The sequence below is a fragment of the Triplophysa rosa genome, linkage group LG1 (genome assembly GCF_024868665.1).
Source record: "Triplophysa rosa linkage group LG1, Trosa_1v2, whole genome shotgun sequence".
Lineage (NCBI taxonomy): Eukaryota > Metazoa > Chordata > Actinopteri > Cypriniformes > Nemacheilidae > Triplophysa > Triplophysa rosa.
Genome location: NC_079890.1, coordinates 27,274,577 through 27,281,833, shown reverse-complemented (window position 1 = coordinate 27,281,833; position 7,257 = coordinate 27,274,577). Strand labels below are relative to the sequence as shown.

General features: G+C 42.3%; 1 long non-coding RNA gene across 1 annotated transcript; it reads right to left on the bottom strand.

Annotated features, from left to right (window-relative positions):
• Positions 1-642: 642 nt before the first annotated feature.
• Positions 643-6,452, bottom strand: LOC130558393 (uncharacterized). Its single transcript, XR_008963423.1, has 3 exons — positions 6,192-6,452; positions 3,205-3,333; positions 643-2,747 (listed from the first exon to the last, which is right to left on the bottom strand). It is a non-coding gene; the product is annotated as an uncharacterized LOC130558393 (long non-coding RNA).
• Positions 6,453-7,257: the final 805 nt, after the last annotated feature.

The window sequence follows — 7,257 nt, the reverse complement described above, 5'->3', positions numbered from 1 at the left end:
TGGCCCATCAACTGCTTGCAAATTAGAAAACCTTGTACATGAAGTTACAATTGTGCAGCCAGCGGCACTTGTTCCTTACCCACACAAAGCAGCAATCCTGGCTCATCCTCGCAAACTACATCACGTCTCGGGTTTGTTGTCACACTTACATACGTGAAGAAAGGTTATTTGTCAAGACAGGAGTTGGGGTGATTACCAAGGAAAGTAATAAGCAGTACATTGCAGGGATGACAAATGTGAGGTGTATTCAACGTAGCTTCTAGAAATGAGGGTTTTTGACATATATTGCAGTTCTTAGATGTTGTGAAGAAATTATGCATACTCAGTAGTGTATGGAAAACTATTGTTGTTCAAGGGGGAGGGGCTACTTGTCATGGAGGAAGTTGATATGTCGGCTTAAAACAACTAAATCTATTCTCTCCTAAATAACAATGACTTAACAGCTCTAAATTCAATTTCAATTATTATTTGGTTCAGTTGTCATGGGTTTAAATGAGATAACTTAAAATATACAATTAGATTTTTATATTTTTTTAAATTTGAAATATAAAATGTAAAATGATAAAAATCAAATTATAATTATATATATTTATATATAAATATATTTAGATTTAGCCCAATATTTTTTTATTGTTTAACTTTTTAAATTTGACTTAAAATCTACAGTGGGCTATTTAAAGATCGGGTATCATGCTTTGTCATGCATTCTGACTTCTTTACACTGTTAAACGTGCCGGCTTCTCATGCTTAACATGGTCAACTTGTTAAAAAACGAGTTGGACATATGACGTAGTATTTCTGATACACTCCCCCGGCACTCCAACTTGTTTTGGAAAGATTTTAATAATTAGATGCTGGACATGAACTGCACGCAGTAAGTCAAACTAAGTCATACGTCTGTGTTTTGTTGTCAATCGGCGTGTACGTGCATAATGTACAAAACACGAAGGGATTAATGTGATGATGTGTTGCTTGCTCGTGCTGTAGTTCCATCCCACTCTCCCCACTAGTCCCACCTCTAGCAGCTCGTGTTTTTCCGGAAATAATCTTCCGGAAAAATTCTTTTATAAATTTGATCAAACTAAATACTCAAGATACGACTTATGCAATACTACTGTATAGGCACTCAAGATGAATATGAGATTGGCAGAAACTGCCTGTGATACACGATCTTTATGGTTTCATTGCTTTGTGACATCATAGTGTGACACACCATGCCCTAATATAATGTGTTTTCTTTCTGGGCAATAACATGTTCAATATTTTTTGTAGCCAAGATAAGGTGTGTGCCTATACAGAAACTGACTTTCAAAGATATTCACTAGAGTAAAAACATGACAACTAGCCTCAGTCTCTCCGACGTGTCTTAAAAAACAGACAATTGAAGAGCACAAAGTGCAAATTGCAGTCAAGCTCCACAAAACGTTCAAATCATCCGAACCTTCCACTCTGTTTTCCATCCACTGAAAGAATTCTCTCTCTTTTTCCCCAGTCCCAGCAGCCTGTTTGCATACAGTGCTTGTAGCAACGGCTCTCTTCCTCAATCTTGTCGCATTAGCATATGCTAGTGACAGCTTTGGACGCCGGTGGGTGGATCTCTGCACCTCTCGTGTGAGGTAGATGGTATCGCTCGTGTTGCTCTGTGTCCGTTATGTAAACCGTAGGCTTTAGATGGAGCCCAGCTGACGGGGCCCGTGATGTGACGTGGCTCTGTGAGGGAACGGACCCGACAGGCCCTGATCGCCCGAATGACAGAACTAATCTCTAGACCCGGTGCCGTGCTCCGAACTGCGCTCTGATCAGCTCCCATTAGAACTAAACACTTTGAATGATTTGGAATGAAATCAAAATCAATTTGCGCAGCCCTCTATTCCAGCCGTCCCCCTGGGCAACGGGCCTTGTCACATCCTGTCGTGCCAAAATTGACGTTTTGACACACGCATGCAGGGTAAAAAAGTGCATAGTGAGTGAGTGGGGGGGGAGACGAATGAGTGAAGATGAGAAAAAGCTAAGCCCAATGAAGACGAGCCGATGGTAGTTTAGGAGTATTCCAACGTGTCACTGCTGAGGAAGGACAATCATGAGCTGTCAGTCAACTAATTTGCAGGACTGGAGGCCTTTTAGCTTTGCGGAGAGTTTCCTTTACTCATGGGGTTTGCAAATTCGTGCTCTTGTCCGATCGTGCCTCGGCTCCACGCGTTGTGATTGACAGAATGACAGAGGAAAGGTAACCCTATGGATGGCTGTGTGATGTGAGGTTTGAATGACAGGCTTTGTGACAGGGTTGGACATGGTGAAATGTGATTGGCAGGCATGCGTCTGCCTGAGAACACAACTTTTTTTTCTCTTCCCCGGTTGTGACATTGTACATCTGCCAGAGACATGCACGTCTAAGCAACGAGATGGGAACGAGACAGAAAGAGAGATTCTGTGTGTGTCTTTGCGTATCTGCGTCAGATATGTGTGTGCGTGTGTGTGTTTGTATACGCTCATGTTATATTTGCGAGAGTGTGCGTGTGTACATCGAATCGGGTCACTGTGAGGTGAGTGCCCTTATCAGGCACGCACAGAAGATGTCGTCCATTTGCAATGACACCGGCTGCGATATCAGGGCTCGGCTTGTGGGGGGAGATGTACTGTTTGTCGTTTTGACAGTTTTGGGTGGGCTCGGTGCATCTCACGGCGCACACAGTGTGAACTTTGCTTAAGATCCGTCAGTCTCTGCTTGTCTTGTGGGGATTTCAATCCTAAACAAAACAAGAAGAGAGTCAAAGAGCGTAAACATCATGCACGAGATGCTTTAATCAGCCCTTGTAAAATACTAGATGTTTTTCTTTAGTGAAGATATTATTACTACGCTAGCATTCAAAATAACTTCCTAGACTTTAGGGAAATTAATTGAAGCCGACATCCACAGTCAGACATGCGGTTAGCTGCCACCTCCGTTGTTGTGCTGGTCTGTACGAACAATAACAACGAAGATGTTGTTTACATACCAATGCGCTTGGGTTGAAAATAAGTAGAGTGTCTCGCAACCACCTTAGTGTAATTCAATTATTTTTGGTCGACTTTCCTTAATGATATAATTAGTCTGTTGTAATGATAATGAATTACTCCATAATTAAAGGTCCATCAATGGACATTAATTTAAAGTGTTGGCTAATTAATCTTTTCTTTGAAGATTGTACCCATCTTGATATGCACCTGGATATGCGGTTTGCTTTAAACAGATGTGCAGGTTGCGACGAGCCAGAGCGGGAACATCTGGAGTGACTTCAGATGCGATATGATGCTTCCACTGGTCAGTAGCCAAGTGTGGATATGACACTTTCGCTAAAGAAGCGAATCAGAAAAATGTCAGTTCATTGCATACATGTTGACATTGAGGGCTATGTTGGCTGGTTGGGGGTCGGCACGTCACTTTTGACCCTGTGGAAACACAGGGCCTTCACTGCGATTAGTCACGGAAGTACTCTTGACTTTAACATCCATTGAGAGGCGGAAATGTTGCTCTGACCGATCAAAGTTGTCGGATGCTGGTGAACATCTTTAGTAATTGTACGGCGGCCAAGAAGAACACAGGAGTTTACAATTAGGTATAGGGTACAGATGTTAATGGCAACTACCGGGTCAGAAGGTCTGCAAGATTTTGTTTGCCTTTTTATGGTGCAATTACACTAAAAGAGCTAGTAAAGAACATCTGTGTAATAACATTAAAACATTATGTATCCAATAGCTACATTATGTGTCTTTATTTACATTTATGCATTTGGCAGACAATATTATCCAAAGTGCATCAAGTTATACACTTGTATGTGTGCTCCGTGGGATTGAACCTACGATCTTTGCATTGCTAATGCAATACGCTACCAAATGAGCTACAGGAATCCTATATATAGTTCAGTTATATTAAAACCAAACTGTTCTAACTGAATGGCGTCTAAACATCATTCAACACACCTGCAATGCAGTGTTGCTGAAATCTAACAAGGAAGCTAGAAAACACACAAATATATGTCGTCTGTGCGCGATATAACACATCATAAAAGATAATGATGTCTGAAGAAAGTGTAATCCCTGATGTGTCCCTTTGATGAGATGAAATCAGTCACTTTTTCTTCGCTAATGTTTACAGCGTTTCAGCTACAATGGGCAGGTGATTAGACAGGATGGGGGACAGTGGCAGCGGAGACCTCTCTCTCTCTCCCTCTCATCGTTAATGACGAGTCACATGTGCGCAGCTCTCAAGCTTTGACAGACACAATGTCAATCATCACCACGGAAACAGACCCCATGATGTCACCCAGCTGGCCCTGCTTGACAGCTGATGGGCATCAGAGACAGAGCTGATTCTTTCCCTGCGCTCTGATTGGCTGGATTATTCTGCTGCAGTGCTAATGACTGTGGTGCAAAATGGCTGTAATCTCATTATGGCAAAAAACACAGGATTTATTCCTCTCGCACGTGCATTCTCCATTTTGGGTTTGTTTGTACCTGCGTACTTTGCGATGTTTGTACCATTTGTGGTTCAGTGTTTTTCTCTCTATTCATTTTTTGACTTTCATTTTCATTGAATGGCTTCTCATTGTCATGTTATTATTATATATTTTCTGGTTTTCGTTTGTTCATTTGAATCGCTTGTGGGCTACTAAACGAAGAAAAAAATCACACATAGAAACGTACACAATACAGCCATACATAAACTTAATTTTTACAGTACAGACAGATGCTGACAACTGCTACTAAATGTCAAAAGGCTGTAGTCAAGCAGACAAGAGGAGGAGATTGGTGAAGGGTGTACAATAGACAATCAGACCGCACACTCCCCTGGGTGTAATCTCGCTTTGTTTATGCTACCAGAGGGTTATTTTAGCTGTCTGTTTGGGCCACAGTGTGAGTGACGTGGATATGGATACACTGTCTTCTGTCTGTGGAGAGAGATGGCTGGCCAACACGCCTTGCTTTGTTAATTGCAGAGTTAATGTATGAACGGAGATCGAAATGCAAAAAGACCCGTCGTTATCTGGTTTTACTATGATTCCAGGATTGGCATTCTAATAGTGGAGGTCTCTTACCCTTAAAAATGAGTGTGATGGTACAGTACTGGTATCAAATATGGTTATAATTGTATAATATAGTGCGGTATGTACACAGTATTCCAAGATACTTGGAATGTACAATATATAATAAATAATATCACTGTATGTTGTTACCATAATGTTTTTGTTGGTGTAGCTAATAAAAACAAACACCTGCCGGCATTGCAGAATAGGCCTTATAGTTTCAGACAACATGATTTAAACATACACATCCTCCTACATTTTTGTTTTTGACCGTTGTTTGAGATTTTATGGCTTGCTGAAATTTCTATACAAAGTGTGCTTTGATGTTACATGCCGGATTTTGTAAAACACACAAGTGGAATAATACAATGCAACCCAAAACTGCACGTTTCCGCTCGTGATAGTATCAATGTTGCTAAAAGCACACTGTATAGTGTGAGCTGAAAGCAGGAATTTGTATCAACCCACTTTGGCTCCTGTGTGGGAACCTGGACTAATAGAAAATTAGAAGATTATATTTAACAAAGTGTCTATCTCAAACAAGGTCCATTTTTCATGAAGAGATGGCTGTCGGAAAACGCTGGTTTGAGATTGGCTTAGTATCCATTAAAGTGTGGAGCATGGGGCATATTTTCATTATTCACACAAAGGTACGTGTCAGCTAATCACGGCGAAATCGCGAGCGTTTAAAAAGCCAACAGACAGACTCCATCCATTACGTCAATTATGAATTAGCACCTCTCCGCCATCTCGCCGCACGGAAATGTCTAGTGCTGTCTTAATTAGCCAAACACAGGGCATCAATTCCTCCCAGCCAATGCTGTCTCCTCCTGCGCACGCACACGCACACCGAGCTCGGATTTGAAATGGCGCATGGGGACATTTAATGAGACAAGCGCTCGTGTTTGTCATGCTTTGACGATACATTACTGATCTGATACGCTCGCCCGTTTCAAGTGTAAAACACATCAGTTGTAGTTGTCCTGAGCTGGAGTTAACAGCCAGACACAATATATCACATTAATGCGCACACCTGCTGAAATCAAATTCTCATACCTGTAATAAATTACGAAAATGAGTATTTTGCAGTACAACTCACAGCCGTAAATAATACAAAGGAGACAATACCATACGTTTGCTAGCAAGCTGGAAGTTCGGCAGCATGAAGCAGTGGTCCAGCTGCAGCCGTGTCACTGTCTCTTTAAGGTAGCCCCTCCCCGTTCCTCCCGCTGCCACGGCTACAGCCAACGAGCATTGTGAAGTGTGACATGATCATGCTCACTTTCCGTAGTTAAGCCCTCGCCGGGGGTCGGCCTCTCCAGCTGCTCAATGAGTCATTTGATTGTCATCCACCTAGTGCACTCACATAGAGAGGAGCGAAAGAGAGAGATGTGGAGGCAAACGCGAGAGAATAAAAGAAAAGGAGGGGAGAATGTGAAAGAGAGAGAGAGAGAGGTGGAAAGAGAAAACAGATAGAATGAGAGACACAGAGTGAGAGAGGGGGAAATGGAGCCTGGAGCCTTGTCTACTGAGGATGACAAGCAGTCACAGAGTCTAAACCCCCGCGCAGAAATAAGTGAGTTAGAACAGGGCTTCTGGCTCTGTAATAAACCGTTTAATGGACAGACAGGCTCTCCTTGCCTACCTCAGGGTAACACTAAATCCCTCTTTATTGTACTTTGCACAGATGTTAGTGAGTTATCCATTTCTCTAATCACACTGGATGCTGGGACATCCATCTTGGGTTGAAAAATAACCGCTCGCCTTTCTCCCTCTCACAAACATCCCGCAATTCCTCCATCTCTCCTCCCCTTTAATGTTGGCAGTGAGTCATATAAGGGTCAGCTGCACCAATACAAATAGAATTCAAACAATATTGTGTCCCGATTCGAGGCTTCATGCGATTAAGAACAGCCCGCGGTCAGGTTTGTTTTATAGGTTATGGTGTTGTTTCGGAGGGTGCGGCATCTGGACATGATATTGCCGAGCGTCTTGTCATAAAGACACACACATTGTCCCGAGGCATTCGTCGCAATAACGTGATTCGCCAGCAACAATGTCAGATTGTTTTTGAACTCGCAGAATTTCATAACGGCCTCACAGTCTCGGCCAACACCAGCAAACACAATTAAGTCATTGAGAAACAGCAAAGTGGAGTGGAAAAGTAAATTTGGATTACAGAAGTCTATGTGAA